Here is a 25,153-nt window from a genome sequence, read left to right on the forward strand (position 1 = left end):
CTGCGTACCAGGTGGAGTTGGTAGACAGCTGCCCTGGATACAGAATTGACCTGCGCCTCCATGGACAGCTGTGAGTCCAAAATGACTCCCAGGCTGCGCACCTGGTCCTTCAGGGGCACAGTTACCCTATTCAGGACCAGGGAGTCCTCCACACCAGCCCGCCCCCTGTCCCCCAAAAACAATACTTCTGTCTTGTCAGGATTCAACCAGCTGACAGAGACTCATTACTGCTTATCAGACTGTTTGCATGCCAGGGATAATTAGATTGTGATATCCTTGCACATATGGCTAAATTGTGAGTAAAAATCCTGGAGGAGAACTGAAATAAGTTGTGTTTTATTAAAAGTGCTTCGAAGGTCCAGGGAAACTTAGTGACGTGATTTATCATGGTTTTTATTTGTTTTGCTGATGTTACATATTTATTTCTTTATGAGGTGGGTAGCAAATTTCCATGGCTGTGGTCCCTTCAGAATCCAAAGTCTGTCTCTGGGTTTCAGAGGGGACCTGGTGAGGCTCTGCTCACCCCCAGGAATACAAGTTTCAAATTGTCCTGTTTCGCCTTTTAGTTTAATTGTGATTTAAGCATTATCAACTTTTTTCCTCTGTAAATAATCCCCTCTCCTCTCCTGGGGCATTAAAATTTACAGAAATGACACACTAAAGGAAAAATAGACAAAAGAGCGATGTGCGATGCAATGCCCTCTTTATTAATTATGTAAAAATAAAACAACAATTGAAGTTATTTAAAGTTTTCTTCTCTTGCCACAATTGATTGCTTATACTTTATAAATTAAAACAAAGCATGTTTTATTACTTGCATTACACTTGTGTTATATGCAGTTATAGCAAAGAGTGCCAAGGAGGAAAAGAAATGAAAACATCAAAGTTATTAAAAACCTTTCCTACTGTTGTGGTAATTAATCAATACTTTGATCATTGGTTGCACAACAGAAATTAAAACAAAGAATGCTTCATTATTTGCAGTTTCCTGTGTGGATTTGAGTGTGAAATGAAGAACTACTGCCCACCTCTCCCTCAAAAGAAACCTGGAGCTGAACCGAATTTATAAGTATCATGCTCCTCAGATATATTGCTGGGTTGGGGTCCAAATGAACTTATCTTTCGCTCAATCTGGGATTCTACATTCTGGGTTTGTGGTGCTGAGGAGGAACATCCGCAATTAGGACTGCTTTGCTGCACAGGCTCGTCGTCTTACGTGGCTTCACTGAACTTTGGCATCGGGTAGACGAATGAGGTACGGTTCGTAATCAAAAATCAAAATACCCTATTTGTAGAAAGAAAAGAGATTAAGGCCTCATTGCTGCAGTAGTGGCTTTCAAGCCCTCCCTACATTGACTTGCCTGTCAGTGGCCTCCTTGCCCTGAACTGCTTTTAGATTTGTCTAGGGAAGGTCAGTGTAGTAGATGGGGGGGGGGGGACTGTTCATTGTTTTCCTTGGGCTGTATCCAATGCCATGGGCAGGAATGGGCTAAAGCCTCAAGACGAATGAGGCACAGGACTCCATAACCTCAATCAACCTTCACCTCACCTGCCAGCTTCTTAATTACAACAGACCCAAGGGGTGGCACTGCCAGTCAGCTCCCTTCCTCTGATCTTTTGCCCTTGCAGAACTCATCTGTGTAGAGGAAGGGTGATTGGCTCTGGAGCTTCTTACCCATGGCCATGGGTCCAACAAATGAAATGGGCACCCCCACCCCTTAATCATATGCTGTTACAATGTTCATGGAGTCATAGAGAACCATACAGTTGGGACACAATGGGTCATCTAGTCTAAGCTCCTGCAATGCAGACATGTAGCAAGTCACTTGGAGATCTCTAACAAGCAATGAATAAATTTAACCATCACCGCCATGTGTTATTTGCTTTTCTCACAGGGTGACCCATAGTGCCGTACATTAAAAGCAATCTGGAAGATCCAATGTAAACTAAAAATACAGCTTCTGAGATCCTCCCCCACTGAAACAGGTCACAGCGCCACCCTTTAAAAGACAAATGTCTTTGCCTGGCACCAAAAAAACAGGTAAAGATTATTTTAGACATGCCTCCCTGGGGGAGAGCACTCCACATAGGGGGGTGGGGGAGAGTCACCCCTGAAAAAGCCCAAGCAAGAGATCTCAAAATTTATTTGAAGAAGCCAAACTGATTTTCGCCAGGACCATGGATGATTTATTGGGAGTTCCAAAAAATAATACACGGGGGTGAAACATGTGAAGCCATATGTGTCTCTTGCTATTCCTACTCAGAGATTGTCTGTTGGGTTGTATTCACTGATAGTCATACCCATAGGATAGCTAACGGTGTGCAGGTGTGGCCTTAGAGCGTTGAGCATGCTCAGAAGAGCTGCCTGGCCTACGAGGAATTAAACCCGTTTAACCCAAATAGTTTGGCTGGATAATGGCCATTTGCCCTGATAAAATAAAAATAAGATCACACACACACACACACACACACACACACACAGAGAGAGAGAGAGAGAGAGAGAGAGAGAGAGCGCATAGTGTTACTTCTTCTAACTTCTCCAGTAAGGTTGTCTAGGTCCTCACCCTGAATGTCGTCGTCGGATATCTCAGGCAACAGACTGTCAACAACAGCAATTCCCATGAGTAGGCCCATGAGCGACCTCTTGACCTTGGTTTTGAAAGGTACCGCCTTGCGCTTGAAGACGTACTTGACATTGCCCTGGTAAAATAAATATTAAAGTTTTTTTCTGTCTGGAGATTCATGACAATAGCAATCCTTTTGGAATGATACTGCTGAGTGTTGCTGAGAGCTGAGTGGCCAGAGAGAGGAAGGAGGAACAGAAAAGTATCCAAGGATGTATCTACACTGACCTATTTAACATCCCCCCCCCAGTAGAACAATATTAGATATGTCATTCCACAACGTTACCTGTTAGTTAAAACATTTTTTGCCTTGGTTTATTTCCATTATATGTAAGTGATACTCAGCAACTCTATTTTCCAAAACACGGTTTCACCCACCTGCTGCTGGTCAATGGTCGCTCTGCTCCCTCCTGGTGTCACATTTTAATTATACCTCCTTCCCTTTCTTCTTCCCTCTCTCCATGTCCTTTGTTTTCTGCCCCTCGAATACCTTTTGAGGGGGGTCGGAGTTTGAATGCAGTTAAAAATAAATAAATGCTGGGCATTTCTCTTGGTAGGGCTAAGCCCTGGCTGCCCTCTTGGACCAGCCTCCACAGAAAGCACCATTACTCAAGACCTGGTGGTAGCTTCCAAGTGTCAAGACCTTCTCCCACCCACTGCTTTCAGTGTTAATTCTACTCACATTATCTAGGACGTTAGCCTGGTCCTCAATGTGGCTCTCCTCGTTACCCAAAATTCTTGTAGCACAAACCAGGATCATTACAGCTAGCAGGATAGACCATTTCATGATGGCTCAGAATCAGGGTGTCTCCCTTTGGTCAGCAGAAAGGAATAGAGGCAGAGTTCCTTCCCTAGGAAGAGTTGCCCTTGTCTCAGCTCTGCCTGAGATGGTGCTCTTTGCTTTCTTTATATAACCCTTTTTGAGCTCTGTTTGGTTATACTATCTATTTCTGGACAAAAACAAAGTGAAGTTTGGAAGAGCAACTAGCTGCTTCATGGTGGCATGGAGAACACTAAGCTCTTTGCCAGGGCTGAGTGGAATTCCTTCATTCTCCTTCCTTGACTGTTCTTCTGGTTCATTCCGCTCTGGAGCTCACCCTTCCTGAATTTGACCATTCCTGATCCCACTGCTGAAATTGAATCATGCATTATTAAGAACATAAGCAGCAAACTCTGCAGCATCAGGCCAGAATCCCACCTAGTCCAACTTCCTGTTCTCAAAACCAAAGAGCAGGATTTGAGCACAAGAGCCCAATCCCCTACTGTGCTTTCCAGAAACCAGTATTGCTGCCTCCAACTGTGGTGGTAGAGCATAGCCACAATGTCTAGTAGCCATCAATAGCCCTCTCCTCCTCCATAAATTTATCTAAACCTCTTTTATAGCAATCTAGGTTGGTGGCCGTCATTTTCTCTTACTATGTGCTGCATGGTGAAATACTTTCTTTTATTGGTAACAAATCTTTCAACTTGCCCGAGTTTGTATTCCTTACTGATCTCTTCCTTTGGACAAGACTTCAGTTTTTTGAAGGAAGCTTCCTTGCCTCTAATAGCTTCTTCCACGTTGCTTCTTATGCCTGTTTGCTTCTTATGCTCTGTTTGCGGTATAAACTCAAGTTGAGCTTCTAATATTGTATCTTAGTTCAAACAACTCCCAAGCATTTTGGAGTTATTTCACCCTCTTGACTTTGCCTTTCTGTCTCCTTTTCCACAACCTCCTCATTTTAGGGAACTTTCCCCTTTTTAAATCGGAAGAAATTTGGTGATGGTGGTGGTGACCTGGCTTGCCAATACTACATGTGAAAAGGATCTAGGGGTCTTGGTAGACAACAAGCTAAACATGAGCCAAGAGTGTGACACAACAGCAAAAAAAAGAAGCTGATGCTATCCTAGGCTGCATCAACCAAAGTATAGTGTGCTATTTAAGGGAAGTAATAGTGCCATTTTATTCTGCCTTGGTCAGACCACACTTGAAGTATTGTGTCTTATTAAGGGTGCCACAGTTTAAGAAGAACATTGATGAGCTGGAATGTGTGCAGAGGAGGGTGACCAAGATAATCAAAGGTCTGGAAACCAGGCCTTATGAGGAACTGTTGGGGGAGTTGGTATGTTTAGCCTGGATAAGAGAATGACAGGAGATATGCTAGCCAGATGGCTAAACTAAATGGCTGTCACATGGAGGATGGTGTAAGCTTGTTCTCTCCAGCTCTGGAGGGTAGGTCCAGAACTGATGGCTTCAAGTTACAAGGAAGCAGATTCTAACTCAACATTAGGAAGTACGTTGTGATGGTTAGAGCTGTTTAACAGTGGAATGGACTCCTTCAAAGCCTCCTTCCTTGCAGGGAGTGGAAAAGCATGCAAAGGCAGGGCTTTGATGCTGCAACCATCATACTGATAACCTCCTGTCAGTTGATTGACAGTTGACATCATGGAATGCCCCATGCTCCATGTTTGCTTCAAGGAGGATGACTAGGGTCCCAGCAGGAGTTGGGGGGATTGTGCCCAACTGGGATCTGCTGGGTCAATGTTTTGCAAGTAGCCCTGATCTGTAGGAAGAAGGTGCAGATTAGGTTTATCACCTGGAGTAGGTGCCTCTTGGACCTTTCCCATATTGATGTGCCATCCCCTCAATCCTCTTTAGCATTGGAATGGGAAGATCAGGCGAAGGAGAAATCTGGGGAAAAGTGGGTTGTTGTTTTTCATTGTTGCTACTACTATTATTAACGAAGCACTTCCCAAAGTAACTTACAGTCTAATAAGGTAAAGGTAAAGGTACCCCTGCCCAAACGGGCCAGTCTTGCCAGACTCTGGGGTTTGTGCGCCCATCTCACATTTATTGGCCGGGGGCCAGCGCTGTCCGGAGACACTTCCGGGTCACGTGGCCAGCGTGACAACGCTGCTCTGGCGAGCCAGAGCCGCACACGGAACGCCGTTTACCTTCCCGCTGGTAAGCGGTACCTATTTATCTACTTGCCCCCGGGGGTGCTTTCGAACTGCTAGGTTGGCAGGCGCTGGGACCGAGCAGCGGGAGCGCACCCCGCCGCGGGGATTCGAACCGCCGACCTTTCGATCGGCAAGCCCTAGGCGCTGAGGCTTTAGCCCACAGCGCCACCCGCGTCCCACTACAGTCTAATACCATATCTATATATTAAACATAAAAGCATTTTTAAAAGAACAATAGCACACCCATGAAAGCAATGGAAAATCCAAGAGAGACAAAGCTTTTAGAAGGTTTGTCAAAAGTAGAACATCTGTAGTGGGCACAGAAAGGACAATAGAGGAGACACCTGCCAATTGGAGGGTGCTGGCCTGATTCTGACATTGTGTGGGATGGACCTCTTGACAGGATGTCACATGGAAGAACGAGCATGTTAACCATGCTCATTAACTGCAGTGGGTCTACTCTGATGGGTACTAGTTAGGATGACTCTGCTGTGCTTCCACAGTCAGGGACAGAAATGCATCCAAGTTAGGACTGCCATATGACTGTGTTTTCCCAGGAATTGGACTGTCAAAATGACATCTGGGTGGGTTTTCAACAAATTGGCAAAATGTCTGGGAAAACCCATATGACAACTTTCACTTTGGGGAATATGGCAGCCCTAACCCAATTGATGGAAACTGCAGGAGAGGAGACTGCTCTTGTGTTTGGCTCCTGCTTTATGGGAAGAACAGGATGCTAGAACAGGATGCTAGGTCAATGGTTCTTCATAGGTTCTTATGTGTAGGGCCAACATCAGACACAATGCATCCCCCTCCCACTCTCCGTCCCCCCTTTTGCTTCGGAACTTTGTACAAAGTTCAACTCATGCACAATTTGGGTTGTTCCTTCCCTGGGCCTGTTAGTCACACCCATTAATTAAAATGGATCTGCTCTGAGTAGGACCACCATTGGAAACAACCCAGGCTCTCGTCTTCTACTCACACCCTATTTGTTTCCTTTTAGAACAAGAAACAGAACACATCTTCGCCCTATACAGCAAGGAGCCAATTCACACCCACATACCATCCCACATACAGACACCCACAAACATTTAACATTACTTACTACGCGGCCCAGTTTATCTTCACCATCCGAAACGCTCAGAGTCGAAACCAGCAGCATTGCAGCTAGCAGAATGAGACACGACTTCATGATGAGACAGAACTGGAGTGTCCTCCACAAAAGAATAGAGGTGAGGAAGAGTTGCCTTTGGTCCCTGCTGTGCCCAGGATGGTGCTCTCTGCTTTCTTTATATAGCCCTTCTTCAGCTCTGTTGGGTGATGCAACCTCTTTCTGGACTAAGACAAAGTGCCATTAGGGAAGGCAATTAGGCATCTTGTGCTGACGTGGAGAACAGGGCGCACCTTGCCAAGGCTGTGTGGTCTTCTGTTCTCTTTCTTGACTGTTCCTTTGTTTCCTATATCCTGACTGTTTACTATATCCGTGTCAGAATTTCATAATGCACAGCTCCCCAGTCATTTTCTTCTTCCTCATCCAACTCTCAAATACGAATGTGCACATTGGAGAAAGCCCCCAAAGGAATGTATATTGGACCCATTGACCACCCATCTCCATCGCTCGCCGCCTCCCTGCTGCTGACATCTTCCTTTTCCACAGCCTAGAGCAGCCTCCAGGAAGATCGCTCCAGCCCCTGCTGCATTTTGAGATGCAGCACAGCTCAGAGTGGCCTCTGGGGAAATCAGGACATCCCGGAGTGGGGTCAGAAGCTGGAGCAGCTTCTGTCAATTCAGGATATCCTGATTAAAGTGGGACCTTTGAAGGATCTGGTAGCATAGCCTGAATGCCTAGACACACAGTCCCTGAAACACATCCTGCAGTCCTGTGCTTAGCTACACAAAATCCACACTCTCATTGAGTTCAATGAGTATGTGGATAAGACTGCAAATGAAGTTTTACCTCTGGCATGGATACACTGTCTGACATAGGATTTAAGAGGCATATTTGTTTCCTGGACATGCTGAAACAATGGAGGCAATTAGGTCTTCAATGCCATTGCCATTGGAAGATTTGTTGTGCTGCATCACAATCCTGGATTTGAAACAATGGGGGGGGGGACTTATGTATTATATATCTTAATTTAAGAGGACAGCTCCTTATTTGCTATTCTGTCTTTGGCTTACAATGATGCTTTGATATAACAATGCAACATGATAAGTAGGTTTCTATTAGATCAATCCATACTACCTTTATTTCAGGGCTCAGACAAGGGCTTCCATTCTAAGGAACTCCTGGCATTTTTACTGGAAGCTGTCAGGCAAACAGTAGTACAGCAATAATAGACACATAGCCCCTGCAACACATCCTGCAGTCCTGCGCTTATCTACATAAAATCCACAGCCTCATCAAGTTCAATGGGTATGCGTAATATATATAAAATAAAAATAAATAAATAAATAAATAAATAAACAAACAAAATGTCCTGTAGCAGCTTAGTGACCAACTAAGTTTGTTCTTGGTATGAGCTTTTGTATGCATGTACACTTCTTCATGCATGCACATGAAAGTTCATGCCAGGAAAAAACTCACTCTTATCTCTGGCTATACTTCCATAGTTTTTGATCAGCTGGAGAATCACAGGTGTACTGATCTCAGGCAGGCAAACAACCATCGATAAAAATTAATGACACTCCGGCAGTTTTATGGTACTTTTATTTACAAAAACACATCCAGAGCATGGCTTCTAGCCTCCTCTCATTAAAGGAGTTGGTCAGTCTGAATCTCCGCCCCTCTCACAGAAGGAAGGACAGCAGATTCCCACCCTTCACCTCTTGACTTTCCATTGCACTTTGTCCTTGTCCAGTTTCCGAGAACGAGGAGTGAGAGGTTGGACATCCCCCTCCCCACTTCCACAAGACACAGTCTCTGTCCTCTGCCTCTCTTCTGGTTGCCTAGTAACACTCTGACTGCCTCCTAACTCTCCCCCTGCTTAAGAGCTATCTCTGTCAGTGACTTCTTCATGAAGAGGGGGTCGAGTTCTCCCTTCCCATCTCTAACAGCCAACTTTCGTCTGCAGAAAGGTCTCTCTCTCACTTGGCTCAACTCTGCCTGTTACCCTGTGCTCGGCTGAGCCATGTTCCTGACACAACTACCCCCTACATTACTCTCCTCCTCCTCTTCTCCCCCCCTCCACCCTCTGGGTCTAGGTTGGTTGGGGTGGCTGTGGTGAAATTCCCTCTATAGTTCTGGAGCATGGATGTGCTCTGCAAATTCCCAGGATCTATCTCCTGGTCCATAACCCTTCCACTCTATCAGATACTGTAAGCTTCCTCCTCCTCCAGCAAGAGTCCAAAATCTGCACCACTTTGAACTGGGCTGCATCAATAGGAGTATAGCATCTAGATCAAGGGAAGTAATAGTGCCACTGTATTCTGCTCTGGTCAGACCACACCTGGAGTACTGTGTCCAGTTCTGGGCACCACAATTCAAGAAGGACACTGACAAACTGGAACGTGTCCAGAGGAGGGCAACCAAAATGGTCAAAGGCCTGGAAACGATGCCTTATGAGGAACAGCTAAGGGAGCTGGGCATGTTTAGCCTGGAGAAGAGGAGGTTAAGGGGTGATATGATAGCCATGTTCAAATATATAAAAGGATGTCACATGGAGGAGGGAGAAAGGTTGTTTTCTGCTGCTCCAGAGAAGCGGACACGGAGCAATGGATCCAAACTACAAGAAAGAAGATTCCACCTAAACATTAGGAAGAACTTCCTGACAGTAAGAGCTGTTCGACAGTGGAATTTGCTGCCAAGGAGTGTGGTGGAGTCTCCTACTTTGGAGGTCTTTAAGCAGAGGCTTGACAACCATATGTCAGGAGTGCTCTGATGGTGTTTCCTGCTTGGCAGGGGGTTGGACTCGATGGCCCTTGTGGTCTCTTCCAACTCTATGATTCTATGATTCTATGATTCTATGATTCTATGATTCTATGAACTCCTCTTCTCCCTCCACCACTACAGCTTCCCTAGGGTTCTGGTAAAGGTGTGCAGAAAGTTCTGGTGATAACAGTACTCTGTGGAACACAGGGTGTATTTTCATGGAAGCTGGTAACCTAAGCTGGAACGTCACCAGATTGATCTGTTCTATTACTTCAAAGGGCCCCACATGCTGAGGATCCAACTGCCTGCATCTACCTTTCTGGGGCAAATCTCTTATGGACAACCACACCTTTATCTCTCTACTTGGTTGCTATGCTTATCTGCCCCTTTCTTGTATGAATCTTTAGTCAAGTCCAATTGCTCCTTTAACCAACTCTGCAGAGCTGCCATCTTTTCAACAAACTCTTCCACAGCTTGCACTGAAAGACTGTCTACCTGTGATGGAAAGGCACCTGCGACTGGCAAAAAGCGAGTTTGCTGTCAAGACGCATGAAGGGCATTGTTTTACACAAACTCCGCCACGGGTAACTTGGACACCCAGTCATCTTTTTGATAATTCACATAGCACCTGAAGTACTGCTGCAACATGGCATTCATCCTTTCTGATTCCCTGTTTGTCTGTGGGTGCCTTGCCAAGGTGAGGCACACCTCTGCCTCGAGCAGCTGAACGACCTTCTTCCAAAATTGCCAGGTAAACTGAGCTTGTCAATCTGAGATTACCCTCAAGGGTAATCCTTGCAGTTTGAACACATGATCCACAAAGAGCTGTGCTGTCTCCTGTGCTATTGGCAGCTTCTTGCATGGCACCAAGTGTGCCATCTTTGAGAACAGGTCTACCACCAGCCACATCACTGTCTGCCGCTGTGACTCTGGTAGATCAGTGATGAAATCCATAGCTATTGTCTCCCATGGTCCATGTGGGGTTGGTAGTGGTTGGAGAAATCCTGCAGGTGCTTCCCTGGGCCTCTTCACCCACTAACAGGCTCGTACATACTCCTTTGTCTCCTTTCACCCTCAGCCACCAAAACTGCCTCATCACCTGGTATTGCATCTTATGCAGCCTGAAATGCCAGACTGTGGGGTTGCGGGGTTGTAATGGCACTAACCTCAGACCTTGGCTCGTAATTCCCCCTCTGGAACATAGAGCCACTCTTTTCCACAAACCTCTCAGCACTACCTTCATCTCCTCTCAGCACCCCTAGCTTGTGTGTTGTTTTTTTTGTGTGAACTCATCCACTGCTGTCTGTTTTTGGAATTCGGAGGTCTCTGCTACAGAGGCAGCTGCTAGCTGCAGCTGCTGCAGGTTCAGTTAACAGCCCCTCGGCCATCCCATGAGGGAGGGAGGAATTGACAGCTAGTGGGCCACTGTGGGGCCACTCTCCTTGCCTGGGGTGTGGCGGGATGGGCTGCACCTATTGGGGATGTTTCTCCAGCGGATTTTGTATCTCAACATTGTACCCTTCTGATTCAGGAGATCTGGTTCAGGGACAACTTGTTAGTGAGGGGATATCATTCCTTTATAGAGGAGGCAAACATGGGGTTTGGGATCACCACTGTTGAAGGGCAAGGGAGGTATGGTGGTGGGGGTAGATACTACAGGCAAAGGATTTTGAGATGTGTTGATGCTCAAACCCCTTCCAATCTATGCCCCATCCCGAGGGACAAGGGTAGGGTGAGCAGGGATTATCCACCTCCATCACTGGTGTTGTGCAATGCCTGGTCTAGAGGCAATAAAACCGCCACCATGAGAGACTTTTTTTTTATCTCGCTGGGGGTTGACCTGGCTTGTGTGATGGAGGCCTGGGTGCTTGAAGGCAAAGTAGTCACACTGCATGAGATAGCACCCCTGGGTTTCTCCGTCCTCCAGCTGTCGGGGACTGTGGGTCGGGGACGGGGGGACGGGTAGCGTTGTTAATCTGGAAGGATTGCTCTTTCAGGGCTCTGCCATCACCATCAATCTCCAGCATTGAATGTGTTGGCCTAGTGTGGGGCACCAAGGAGAGCTTGGCTGTCTGGCTGCTGTACCACCTAGCACACCAGCAGCCACCCTGTCAGGCCAGTTGGATGTGGTGACAGGCTGGGCCTTGGAGTTCCCTAACCTACTGGTTTTGGGGGACTTCATTGTCCATACTGATGCCACCCCCCTCCTCACGGGCTCTGGACCTGGTGTCTTCCATGGTGACATTAGGGCTCTCCCAGTTTCTTTTGGGTCCCACACACCAAGCACGCCACACGCTGGATTTGATTTTTGCTGCGGGTATAGATGTGATCATGTCCTCACTTGTGGAAGTGCCATGGTCTAATCACTACGCTCTGAAAGCCAGGATTGACTTCCCGCCCCAACCCGCTTGGGTGGCGAGCCTATTTGGTCTGGCCTGTGAAGGCTGGTGGATCCTGATGGATTTCATCAGGCCTTGCGGGACCCTGCTCCCCCTGGTGGCTCACTAGATGAGCTTGTCAAGAACTGGAATAACCGGCTCTTGGTGGCCATCAATGAGATTGCACCTAAGCACCCTCTGCGACCCCACCGAAACCGGGCCTCCTGGTTTACTGAGGAGCTCCGGAAAATGAAGCAGGACCTCAGATGACTAGAACAAGAATGGTGATGTGCTCGTGATGGAGCCTCAAGGACATCTTATAGGATGCTTATGAAAGCCTATGAGATGGCAGTGAAAGGTGCTTAGTGATTTTTATGTTTTTATATAAATTTGTATCGTTATGTACTATTTTTTTATAACTTTGTATCAAACTTTGCACCCGAATTGGAAAATTGGCTTCCTGCCACTTACAAACTGTCAGACTACCATCCAGTGCCATCTACCAAGTCTGCAATGAGCACACACAAATACACAAGTCTAGATGTTTTTATTCAAATAAAGAAATGTAGACTAGGGCATCACACCCATACAAATAAGTAACTCCCAAATCCTGTCTTCAATTTCCTTATCGAGAAGCCCCAGACAGCTCCACAGTTTTCCTGTAAATAAAGGAAAAACCTGACCATTAACAGTATTGCTGGGAAGCAGGAACCAGCCCAAGCCTTTTGTTTACAACATTCACAAATAATGACACCACCATTAACAAGATTCTACCCCCTTCCGACACACCACTTACCTGTTCTAATCCCCTCACTGTGCCTCTTCTGACGTCTTCTGTTTGTGATTAATCTGTATAGAAATTAAAGGGTACAATGGTAAGAATCACCTTTTGTTCTGGGTTTTCTCGGTCACCTGTTATGTGAGTGTGAACACTGTTGCCAACAGTCCTGTTTTTTAAAAATAAAGATCAGGCTTATAGCTGCTTTGCTTTCCGTATAGCCTGGTCTGGTCTCTGTTTATTTCCCAACTGGTTTGAGCCTCAAAAATGTGCTCTTTCCGAAGGTCCAGTCTTCCCTAAGAAGCTGAATTTTTTGACGAGACCCCATTTTTCTTCCTATGTCAGAATGTAATTGATATTATTGAGTACCTGGAAGTAAGGAATGAGAAACAGGTGGCATTGATGTTTGTAGATGCAGAAAAAGCATTTGATAATATTTCCTGTACCTTTATGTTAAAGGTTCTGGAAGAAATGGATTTTGGAGAAACATTTAAAAGAATAGAAGTCATATATTCAGAGCAACAAGCAAGATTAATAATTAATAATGTAATTGCAGAAAAGTGTAAAATTACTAAATGGAACAAGACAGGGATGTCCCTTGCTGCCCCTGTTGTTTATTTTAGTTCTAGAAGTAGTGGTGAGAGATATAAGAGTAAATAATAATAATAATAATAATAATAATAATAATAATAATAATAATAATAATAATATCTTTATTGTCATTGCCCCCTTCGGGGACAACGAAATTACTTGACTGCTCCATAAAAACACTAATTAAACAATACAGAATAATACAGCAAGGGAGATTAGATGACTTTCAAAGTCCGGGCTTCCCATTCAGGGCCGAGATCGCTCTGGAGAAGAAGCTGTTCTTAAGATGGCTCGTTCTTGTCTTCATCGTCCTGTATCTCCGTCCCGGCGGCAAGAGCTCGAAGAGACAGTGACCAGGATGCGATGGATCTTTTACTATGTCCAGTGCCTTCCTATGGCACCTTGTGGCATAAATCTGCTCTAAGGTGGAGAGTGGGCAGCCAACAATGCTCTCTGCTGCCTTAACAACCCTGCACAACCCCATCCTGTACTGGGTAGTACAGCTTCCGTACCACACACATAAGCCATAAGTGAGCACACTCTCAATGGCACAGTGATAGAAGGCAAGCAGCAGTTTCTGCGGAAGATGGTTTTTCCTTAGTATTCTCAAAAAGTACAGTCTCTGCTGCGCCTTCTTCACAAGCCCCCTTGTGTTGACACTCCAGGACAGATCCTCTTGTAATTCAGATGATGAGATTAGAGGAATAACGGTAGGAAATAAGTCATATAAATTAAAGGCTTTTGCAGATGATTTAGTGATCACGGTGGAAGACCCAACCAATTCATTAGTAAAGGAAATAGAAAAAATACAAAACGTTCGACAGATAACAGACTTTAAATTAAATAAAAATAAACCAAAGCTCCTAGTAAAAAAATATGCTAGAACAAGATAAAAAAAGTTACAGCTGGTGACAGATATAAATATATATATAAAAGTGAAATATTTGGGAATATGGTTAACAGCAAAAATATTAATATATTTAAATATAATTATGAAAAAATATGAAAGAAATAAAAAGAAGCTAGAATCTATGAATCTATCCCTATTAGGTAGGATAGCAGCAATAAAGATGAATGTATTGGCAAAAATGTTATTTCTATTTCAATCAATCCTGGTAATAAGTAATGTAAACTGTTTTAAAGAGTGGCAGAGAGATATTACAAGATTTATCTGGAGGGGCAAGAAGCCAAGAATAAAATATAAATTATTAACACATCTAAAAGAAAGAGGAGGCTTCTCGCTACCAGATATAAAATTGTACTATGAAGCCTCTTGTTTGTGCTAGATACGGGATTGGATAACATTGAAGAATGTAGACTTATTAGATTTAGAAGGACACGACAACAGATTTGGTTGGCATGCATACTTGTGGTGTCAGAAGGCCAAGGTATGTAGAAGCTTCCAGAATCATATAATGAGAAAGGGGATTTTCAAAGTTTGGGGAAAATATAAAGATTTATTAAAACAAAAAACACCATGGTGGCTTTTGCCACTGGAAGCAATAGCACTGAGAAAAGTAAATATAAAATCCAATTGGGTAACATATTGAGAGCTTTTAACGGAATTGGACAATAAATTAAAATTAAAAGAATATAATGATTAAAGGAAAGGTAACAGACTGGCTACAATATTTTCAATTAAATTAAATATTTTAAAATGATAAAAAGAAAGGATTTACATAAGAAATTTCAAGATTCAACAGAGAAATACTAGATAGTGAATATAAATTACTATAAAAAATGCAGATTATTTTGTTGGAATGGGAAACAAAGGATGAGGAGGTCAAATGTGTAATGATAAAATGGGCAAAAGACATGGGACATAATATACAAATGGAGGACTGGAAAAGACTATGGAAAAATTATATAAAATTTACTGCATGTATGGTGAAATGATGTATATATGGTATTCAACTCCAGTTAAATTATAAAAAATGTACAAAACAAAAGATAATAAGTGTTGGAAGTGTAAAGAAGTAGAAGGTTCATTCTTCCATATGTAGTGCAAATGTAAGATTATGAAAAGCTTGGGGGAAATGATTTATGAGTTGAAAAAAATGTTAAAAATAACCTTCGTAAAACCCCTGGAAGCTTTCTTAATAGATATAATTGGAATGGATATACCAAAAGAACACAAAAGTTTGTTTATGTATGCAACAACAGCTGCACGGACATTGATAGCCCAACAGTGGAAAGAAGAACAAGCCCCAACTAAAGAAGACAGGCAACGTAAATTAATGGAATATGCTGAAGTGGTTAGATTAACTGGAAGACTACGAAATTAAGAAGACAACAATTATAAAAAATGTTTATTGCATATTTACTAAATGTTTATTGCATATTTACTAAAGCATTGTAACAAAATAAATACAATAGTAGGGTGTTAGAAAACGCTTGTACAAAATCAGAAAAATTAATGATAAGAAAATTATAGACATGTATAATATAAAAAAATTACAAAAGAACCAGGGGAGGGAATGGAAGGAAGTCAAGGGATTTGCATAATCCCAAAATATGGACATAATATGGAATGAAAATGCTTTGTTTTCATTTTTTCCCATTTCCCCATTTCCCATTTCTTTCCTTTTTTTTCCTTTCCCCCCTTTCCATTTCCCTTTTTCTTTTTATTTAGAATTTGATTGCATTTATGGCATACGTGATGATAATTTAAGTATTGTGCAAAATAACAAAAAAGTATTTTAAAAATTGAATTGCATTGCGAAGGTCAGAGGAGTAGATGGGGGGGAAGGGACTGCTTTGGGTTGTACCCAAAGCTATGGACAGGAATGGGCTAATGCCTCAGGACGAATGAGGCACAGTGCCCCATAACCTCAATCAACCTTACCCTCACCTGCCAGCTTCTTAATTTCAACTGACCCAAGGGATGGCACTGCCAGTCCTCTCCCTTCCTCCGATCTTTTGCCCTTGCATCTGTGTAGAGGAAGGGCTCTGCCTACAATTGGCTCCTGAGCTACTTACTCATGGCCATGGGTCCAACAAATGAAATAGGCACCACACACACAGACACACACACCTTAACCACATGCTGTTTAAAATGTTCATGAAACAGTTGTACAGTGGGGATCCAATGGGTTATCTAGTCTAAGTTCCTGCAATGCAGGCATGTAGCAAGTCACTTGGAGATGTCTTTTCCCCCCTAACAAGCAATTAATAAATTTAATTAAACCACAACTGTCATGTATTATTTGTTTTTCTTGCAGTGTAACCCAAAGTGGCGTACATTAAAAACAATCTGGAAGATCCAATTTAAACAAAAAATACAGCTTCCCAGATCCCTCCCCACTGAAACAGGTCACAATGCCACCCTTTAAAAGACAAACATCTTTGCCTGGCATCAAAAAAAAGGTAAAGATTATGCCAGACATGCCTCCCTGGAGGAGAGCATTCCACACATGGGGGTGGGGGAGAGTCACCCCGGAAAAAGCCCAAGCAAGAGATCTCAAAAAAATATTAGAAAAAGCCAAACTGATTTTCACCAGGACCACGGATGATTTATTGGGAGTTCCAAAAAATAATACACGGGGGTGAAACATGTGAAGCCATATGTGTCTCTTGCTATTCCTACTCAGAGATTGTCCGTTGGGTTGTATTCACTGATAGTCATACCCATAGGATAGCTAACGGTGTGCAGGTGTGGCCTTAGAGCGTTGAGCATGCTCAGAAGTGCTGCCTGGCCAATGAGGAAGTAAACCCATTTAACCCAAATAGTTTGGCTGGATAGTGGCCATTTGCCCTGATAAAATAAAAATAAGATTGCACACCCACACACCCACACCCACACCCAGAGAGAGAGAGAGAGAGAGAGAGAGAGAGAGAGAGAGAGAGTACATTTAGTATTACTTCTTCTAACCTCTATAATAAGGTTGTCTAGGTCCTCACCATCATCATCATCATCATCGGAGTCTTCAGAAAACCAACTGCTCCTGATAATGTTTCCTTGGGCTTCTGCTTTGGCCGCAGACTTCATATAGTCTTTCATATAGACCACTTTGCGCTTGAAGACGTTTTTGTCATTGCCCTGGTCAGAGAGAGGGAGAGGAAGAGAAATGTATCCAAGGATGGATCTACACTGACCTATTTAACATTATTTTTGCCTATTAGAACAATAGTAGATATGTCATTCTACAATGTTAGGTAAAGGTAAAGGGACCCCTGATCGTTAGATCCAGTTGTGACCGACTCTGGGGTTGTGACGCTCATCTCGCTTTATTGGCCGAGGAGCCGGCGTACAGCTTCCGGGTCATGTGGCCAGCATGACTAAGCTGCTTCTGGTGAACCAGAGAGGCACACGGAAACACTGTTTACCTTCCTGCTGGAGTGGTACCTATTTATCTACTTGCACTTTGACGTGCTTTCGAACTGCTAGGTGGGCAGGAGCAGGAACTGAGCAATGGGAGCTCACCCCATCACGGGGATTCAAAGACCTTCTGATCAGCAAGTCCTAGGCTCTGTGGTTTAACCCAAAGCACCATCCGCTTCCCACTACAATGTTACTTGTTAGTTAAAACATTTTTAGGTAAAGGGACCCCTGACCGTTAGGTCCAGTTGTGACCGACTCTGGGGTTGCGGCGCTCATCTCTCTTTATTGGCCAAGGGAGCTGGTGTACAACTTCCAGGTCATGTGGCCAGCATGACTAAGTTGCTTCTGGTGAACCAGAGCAGCGCACGGAAACGCTGTTTACTTTCCTATTTATCTACTTGCACTTTGACGTGCTTTCGAACTGCTAGAAGAAGTACAGTGGTACCCCAGGTTAAAAACTTAATTCGTTCTGGAGGTCCTTTCTTAACCTGAAACTGTTCTTAACCTGAGATACCACTTTAGCTAATGGGGCCTCCTGCTGCCGCTGCGCTGTCGCCACCGCACGATTTCTGTTCTCATCCTGAAGCAAAGTTCTTAACCCGAGGTAATATTTCTGGGTTAGCGGAGTCTGTAACCTGAAGCGTATGTAACCTGAGGTACCACTGTAGATAAATAGGTACCGCTCCGGTGGGAAGGTAAACAATGTTTCCGTATGCCGCTCTGGTTTTCCAGAAGCGGCTTAGTCATGCTGGCCACATGACCTGGAAGCTGTACACAGGCTCCCTAGGCCAATAAAGTGAGATGAGTGCTGCAACCCCAGAGTCGTCCACAACTGTTTAGGGAAGCTTTTAATGTTTGATGTATTACAGTATTCTAATATTTTTTTGGAAGCCGCCCAGAGTGTCTGGGGAAGCCCAGCCAGATGGGCGGGGTATAAATAATAAATTATTATTATATTATTATTAATGGTCAGGGGTCCCTTTACCTTACCTTTACTACTATTATTAGTGAAGCACTTCCCAAAGTGACTTACGATATAATACCATATATATGAAACATAAAAGCAGTTTTAAAAGAACAATAGCACACCCATGAAAGCAATGGAAAATCCAAGAGAGACAAAGTGTTTAGAATGCTTATCAAGAGTAGAACATCTGTAGCGGGCACAGAAATGACAATAGAGGAGACGCCTGCCAATTGGAGGGTGCTGGCCTGATTCTGACATTGTGTGGGATGGACCTCTTGACAGGATGTCACATGGAAGAAGGAGCAGTCTTGTTTTCTGCTGCTCCAGCGAGTGGGACTCGAACCGGTGGATTCCAAAGGCAAGAAAGGAGATTCCAATTAAACGCCAGAAAGAGCTTCCTAATGGTCAGAGCTGTTTGAGAATAGAATGGACAACCTCAGAAGGTGGTGGACTCACCTTCCATGGAGGTTTTTAAGCAGAGGTTGGATGGCCATCTGCTAGGGATTCGGGAGCTGTGAGTCCTGCATTGAAGGGGACAGGACTAGATGATACTTTGGCTCCCTTTATTCCCCCCCCCCCGCCAGGATTTCTGAGTTACAAAATTAACCAGCTCTTGTAACTGAAGCATTAGACAAAGAGTTGCAATCTAGCTAAGTCCTGCTCAGAGGAAACGCATGGAAATTAAAGGTTCTAAGTTAACCATGCTCATTAACTGTAGTGAGTCTACTCTGATGGCTACTAGTCAGGATGACTCTGCTCTACATCCACAGTCAAAGGCTGAAATGCATCCAAATTAGGACTGCCACATATCCAGGTTTTCCAGGGAATCATACTGGCAAAATGACATCTGGGTGGATTTCGCCAAATTGACTAAAATTTCTGGGAACTCCGCATGGCAACTTTCACTTTGGGGAATATGGCAGCCCTAACCCAATTGATGGAAACTGCAGGAGAGGAGACTGCTCTTGTGTTTGGCTCCTGCTTTATGGGAAGAACAGGATGCTAGAACAGGATGCTACTCAATGGTTCTTCATAGGTTCTTATGTGTAGGGCCAACATCAGACACAATGCATCCCCCCCACTCTCCGTCCCCCCTTTTGCTTCGGAACTTTGTACAAAGTTCAACTCATGCACAATTTGGGTTGTTCCTTCCCTGGGCCTGTTAGTCACACCCATTAATTACAATGGATCTGCTCTGAGTAGGACCACCATTGGAAACAACCCAGGCTCTCATCTTCTACTCACACCCTATTTGTTTCCTTTTAGAACAAGAAACAGAACACATCTTCGCCCTATACAGCAAGCAGCCAATTCACACCCACATACCATCCCACATACAGACACCCACAAACATTTAACATTACTTACTACGCGGCCCAGTTTATCTTCACCATCTGAACTGCTCAGCGTTGAAACCAGCAGCATTGCAGCTAGCAGAATGAGACACGACTTCATGATGAGACAGAACTGGAGTGTCCTCCACAAAAGAATAGAGGTGAGGAAGAGTTGCCTTTGGTCCCTGCTGTGCCCAGGATGGTGCTCTCTGCTTTCTTTATATAGCCCTTCTTCAGCTCTGTTGGGTGATGCAACCTCTTTCTGGACTAAGACCAAGTGGCATTAGGGAAGGCAATTAGGCATCTTGTGCTGACATGGAGAACAGGGCGCACCTTACCAAGGCTGTGTGTTTCCTATATCCTGACTGTTTCCTATATCCATGTCAGAATTGCATAATGCACAGCTCCCCAATCATTTTCTTTTTTATATATATATAAAATTTTTTATTCAATTTTCATAATTTTTTAAACAGACGCAACAACACAAACAAACACAAAAACAAATAACAAGTATAATTTCAAATCCTTATTTTCTTATGACTTATTTCTCCGACTTCCCCATACCTCCCCTTTCTGCATTCCATTTTCAAATTTTGTTTCAACAAATCCTTACTCTTAGTTTTATCTAATTTATAACCTCCTTTTTTCTTTAAACTTAACCCTTACAGCTGTAAACCACTTAATTTTTTTAAGCCAGCGTCATTCTAACATTCATTAATTTTGCAATGTTTCTTAAGATAGTTCTTGAATTTCTTCCAATCTTCTTCCGCCGCCTCTTTTCCCTGGTCTCGGATTCTGCCAGTCATTTCTGCCAGTCCCATATAGTCTATCACTTTCATCTGCCATTCTTCCAGGGTGGGTAGATCTTCTGTCTTCCAATACTTTGCGATGAGAATTCTTGCTGCTGTTGTGGCATACATAAAAAATGTTCTGTCTTTCTTTGACACCAATTGGCCGACGATGCCCAGGAGAAAGGCCTCTGGTTTCTTCAAGAAGGTATATTTAAATACCTTTTTCAATTCATTATAAATCATTTCCCAGAAAGTCTTAATCTTTGGGCACGTCCACCAAAGGTGAAAAAAAGTACCTTCAGTTTCTTTACATTTCCAACATTTGTTGTCAGGCAAATGATAAATCTTTGCAAGCTTGACTGGGGTCATGTACCACCTATAAATCATTTTCATAATATTTTCTTTTAAGGCATTACATGCCGTGAATTTCATACCGGTGGTCCACAACTGTTCCCAGTCAGCAAACATAATGTTATGACCAATATCTTGTGCCCATTTAATCATAGCTGATTTAACTGTTTCATCATGCGTATTCCATTTCAACAGCAAGTTATACATCTTTGATAAATTTTTAGTTTTGGATTCCAACAGCTCTGTTTCTAATTTTGACTTTTCCACCTGGAAGCCAATTTTCCTGTCCAATTTATAAACCTCCATTATCTGATAATAATGAAGCCAATCTCTCACTTTATCCTTCAATTTTTCAAAACTCTGCAATTTCAATTTATCTCCTTCTTGTTCCAGAATTTCCCAATATCTCGGCCATTTGGCCTCCATATTAAGCCTTTTCAAAGCTTTCGCTTCCATCGGTGATAACCACCTTGGGGTTTTGTTTTCCAGTAAGTCCTTATATCTTATCCAAACATTAAACAATGCTTTTCTTACAATATTATTTTTAAATACCTTGTGTGCTTTGGCCTTATCATACCATAAATATGCATGCCATCCAAATACATTGTTGAAACCTTCTAAATCCAAAATGTCTGTGTTTTCAAGAAGTAGCCATTCTTTCAACCAGCAAAAAGCTGCTGATTCATAGTAAAGTTTAAAGTCTGGCAGGGCAAACCCACCTCTTTCCTTTGCATCAGTTAATGTTTTAAATTTAATTCTAGGCTTCTTGCCCTGCCAGACAAATCTGGAAATGTCTCTCTGCCACTTCTTGAAACAGTCCATCCTGTCCACAATTTGCAGTGCTTGAAATAAGAACAACATTCTAGGCAATACATTCATTTTGATCACAGCAATACGGCCTAGCAATGAAAGCTTCAAATTTGACCAAATTTCTAAGTCTTTTTTAACTTCTGCCCAGCATTTCTCATAATTATCTTTAAATAAATTCACATTTTTAGCTGTCATATTTATCCCCAAGTATTTCACTTTCTTGACCACAGTTAAACCTGTTTCATTCTGGAACTTCTCCCTTTCAGTAGCTGTTAAGTTTTTCTCTAAGACCTTAGTTTTTGATTTATTCAATTTAAATCCTGCGACTTGACCAAACTCCTGAATTAATTCCAAAACCCTTTTAGTACTAGAGTCTGGCTCTTGTAGTGTAAGTACCAAATCATCTGCAAATGCTCTCAGTTTGTACTGTTTAGCTCCGACCTGTACCCCTTTAACCAGCTGGTGCTTTCTAATCATATTCAGCAAAACCTCCAGGACCGATATAAAAAGTAGTGGGGAAATTGGGCACCCCTGTCGTGTCCCTTTTTCTATTTTAAAGTCTTCCATGACCACATTATTTACAATTAGTTTGGCCTTTTGCTCAGAATATATTGCACCTATACCATTCTCAAAGCCTTGGCCTACCCCCATCCCATGTAGATTCTTCTTCATAAAACTCCAAGAAATATTGTCAAAAGCTTTCTCCGCATCCACAAATATCAACACTGCTTTAGTGTTTATGTTCACTTCCAGCAGTTCCACAATGTCTATTATGTTCCTCACATTGTCTGACAAATGTCTTCCTGGGAGAAAGCCTGCTTGGTCCTTGTGAATCTCATCTATCAGCACTTTTTTCAATCTCTTAGCCAAAATGTCAGCAAAGATTTTGTAATCCACATTGAGTAACGATATAGGGCGGTAGTTCTTAAGCTGAGTCTTTCCAGTCTCTGTTTTCGGTATAAGTGTAATATAAGCTTCTTTCCACGATTCTGGTGCCCTTTTCCCCTCCAGAATTTCATTGCAGACTTCTTTCAAGGGTTGTAATAACCATTCTTTCAAAGCTTTGTAATATCTGGAAGTCAGTCCATCTGGTCCCGGAGATTTGCCTAGTTGCATGTTTTGAATGGCACCTTCTATCTCCTGTTCAGTTATTTTCTGATTCAGAACTATTTTACTTTGTTGCGAAATTTTTTGTAGTCCATTTTTCTTGAGAAATTCATCTATATCCATTTCTTTTTGCGGCCCTTGTGAATACAATTGTTTAAAGTATCTCTGGAAGCAATTTCTAATCTCATTTGGGTTATAGATGTTCTTTCCTTCCACGTCTAAATTTGTAACTGTATTCAATTTTTGTCTTTTCTTTATTTGCCAAGCCAGTAATTTACCACATTTATCTGCTGATTCAAATGTCTTTTGTCTCATTTGTTTGATTTTCCATTCTATCTCTTGATTCATTAGCTCCATATATTGTGTCTGATATATCTTAATTTCTTTCAGAATCTCTTGGGACTTTGGTTTAGATCTTAGGTTTCTTTCCCCTTCTTTTATCTTTTCCAAGATCTTATCCTTTTTCTCATTTTGACTTCTCTTCTTTATTGCATTTTGTTGTATCAGGAATCCTCGCATAACAGCTTTACTTGCGTCCCAGATTACTCTTTTTTCCACGTTGGTTTTTAAGTTTATTTCAAAATAGTCTCTCAAAGTTTTTTGGGCCTTTTTGTATACTTCTTCATCTCTAAATAAGGTGTCATTCATCCTCCATCTGAAGGAACCAGCTGTAGTTTGCTTCATCTCCATCTTTACAGCGTTATGGTCGGAGCACGTTTTTGGGCAGATTTCCACTTTCTTTATCTTTGGAGCCATCCCTCTAGTAACCCATATTTGGTGAATTCTAGTCCATGTCATTTTAGCTTCGGAGAAGAAGGTTCCCTCTTTCTCGAGAGGGTTCCTTGTTCTCCAAATATCAATCAAGTCCATATTATCGGTCATTTCAAAAAAAGTCTTTGGTAATCTTCCATCTTTAGAGACTACCTGTCTTTGTGCTTTGTCCATATTTGTAGATACAACTCCATTCATGTCTCCCATTAAGATTAAGTTGTAATCCAGATAGTCCATTAGAATCTCATGCAACTTCTTAAAAAATTCGCATTTCCCCTCATTCGGTGCATAAATTCCTACAATCAAAAGTTTCTCTCCTTGAACTTGGATTTCAATTGCCAGGAATCTTCCTTGTTCATCTTTAAAAATCAATTTTGGTAGCAATTTCTCCTTTGCATAAATCACCACTCCTCTTTTTTTTTACTTTATCAGATGAAATAAATTCTTGTCCTAATCTTTTGTTAATAAGTAGTTTTCTATGAGTCCTCATTACATGTGTTTCTTGTAAACAAATCAAGTCCAATTGTTCTTTTTTCAATATGTGAAAGACATTTTTCCTCTTTCGAGGAAGGTTCAAACCATTACAATTCCAGCTTAGAAGTTGCAGAGCCATGGTGGTGCTATTTGTTTTTCCCTCCTACTGCTCCAAGTAGTTGTTCTTCTTCTGTCAGTGATCCTTTTCCTGTCGGTAGTTTCAGTCCAAATGATAAGTTGCCTATATCTAGTATTTCTTTTCCTGATGGATTTGGCTCCTCACCAGATTCTGCTTCTTTCAAAAGATCTTCTTCGTGTTCTCTCAAAAACTTCTCTTTATCGCTCACTGTCTTTATTCTTATTTTCCTTCCTTTATATTTAAAGGATAGGCCTTGGGGAAATTCCCACCTGAAAAGTATTCTATTTCTTCTCAGTAGAACAACCAAGTCTTTGTAGTAAGTTCTTACTTCCAAGATATACTTAGGTATATCCTTAAAAATCTCCACGTAGGAGTCTTCAATTTCCAGTGTTCTTTGATAATGCAAGTTCAGAATTTTATCTCTCTCTTCTTTTGATCTTAAAGTTATCAGACAATCTCTTGGCTTCTTCTTGCTTTGTCTTATACCGAGTCTAAATGCACTCACTATCTTAAAATCTTCCTTCTCCAAGTCCTGTTGCCAGAAATCCAGAAATTCTTTAGTAATAAAGTCCACCAAATTATCCTTCTCACTTTCAGGTACTGCTCTGATTCTTAAATTTCTCTCTTTTCTTTGCATTTCAATCAAGTCAAGTCATGGTCCTCTAGTTTCTTATAAACTGGTGATACCTTTTCCTGGGTAGCAATTGCAATATCTTTAGCCTCTTCTGCAATATTTCGAGTTGTAGCTGACTCTCCTAATAATTTTTCGATGGACTGTGTATTAGAGTTCACCTTCGTTCCCAACTCATTAATACTTTTAGTGTTCAGATCAATTTTTGCTGAGATCTCAGCTACTTGTTTATTGGTTTCTGCAACTTGTTTATCTTTAACTTTGTCTCTGCTCCC

At 42.5% G+C, this 25,153-nt stretch overlaps 3 long non-coding RNA genes across 3 annotated transcripts in view; 2 read left to right on the top strand and 1 right to left on the bottom strand.

The window, feature by feature from the left end:
- Positions 1 to 203: 203 nt before the first annotated feature.
- LOC309536556 lies at positions 204 to 2,031 on the top strand. Its single transcript, XR_014221615.1, has 3 exons — positions 204 to 295; positions 985 to 1,255; positions 1,896 to 2,031. It is a non-coding gene; the product is annotated as an uncharacterized lncRNA (long non-coding RNA).
- The window catches only part of LOC309536477, a 39,339-nt gene continuing 15,388 nt past the window's right edge, over positions 1,203 to 25,153 (bottom strand). Inside the window, exon 3 of the long non-coding RNA XR_014221517.1 lies at positions 1,203 to 1,285. This is a non-coding gene — a long non-coding RNA (uncharacterized lncRNA). The remainder of the gene's footprint in view (positions 1,286 to 25,153) is intronic.
- The window catches only part of LOC309536524, a 43,029-nt gene continuing 34,310 nt past the window's right edge, over positions 16,435 to 25,153 (top strand). The window contains exon 1 of the long non-coding RNA XR_014221568.1: positions 16,435 to 16,548. This is a non-coding gene — a long non-coding RNA (uncharacterized lncRNA). The remainder of the gene's footprint in view (positions 16,549 to 25,153) is intronic.

This window comes from Podarcis vaucheri (genome assembly GCF_965113315.1).
Source record: "Podarcis vaucheri genome assembly, chromosome: 7".
Classification (NCBI taxonomy): Eukaryota; Metazoa; Chordata; class Lepidosauria; order Squamata; family Lacertidae; genus Podarcis; species Podarcis vaucheri.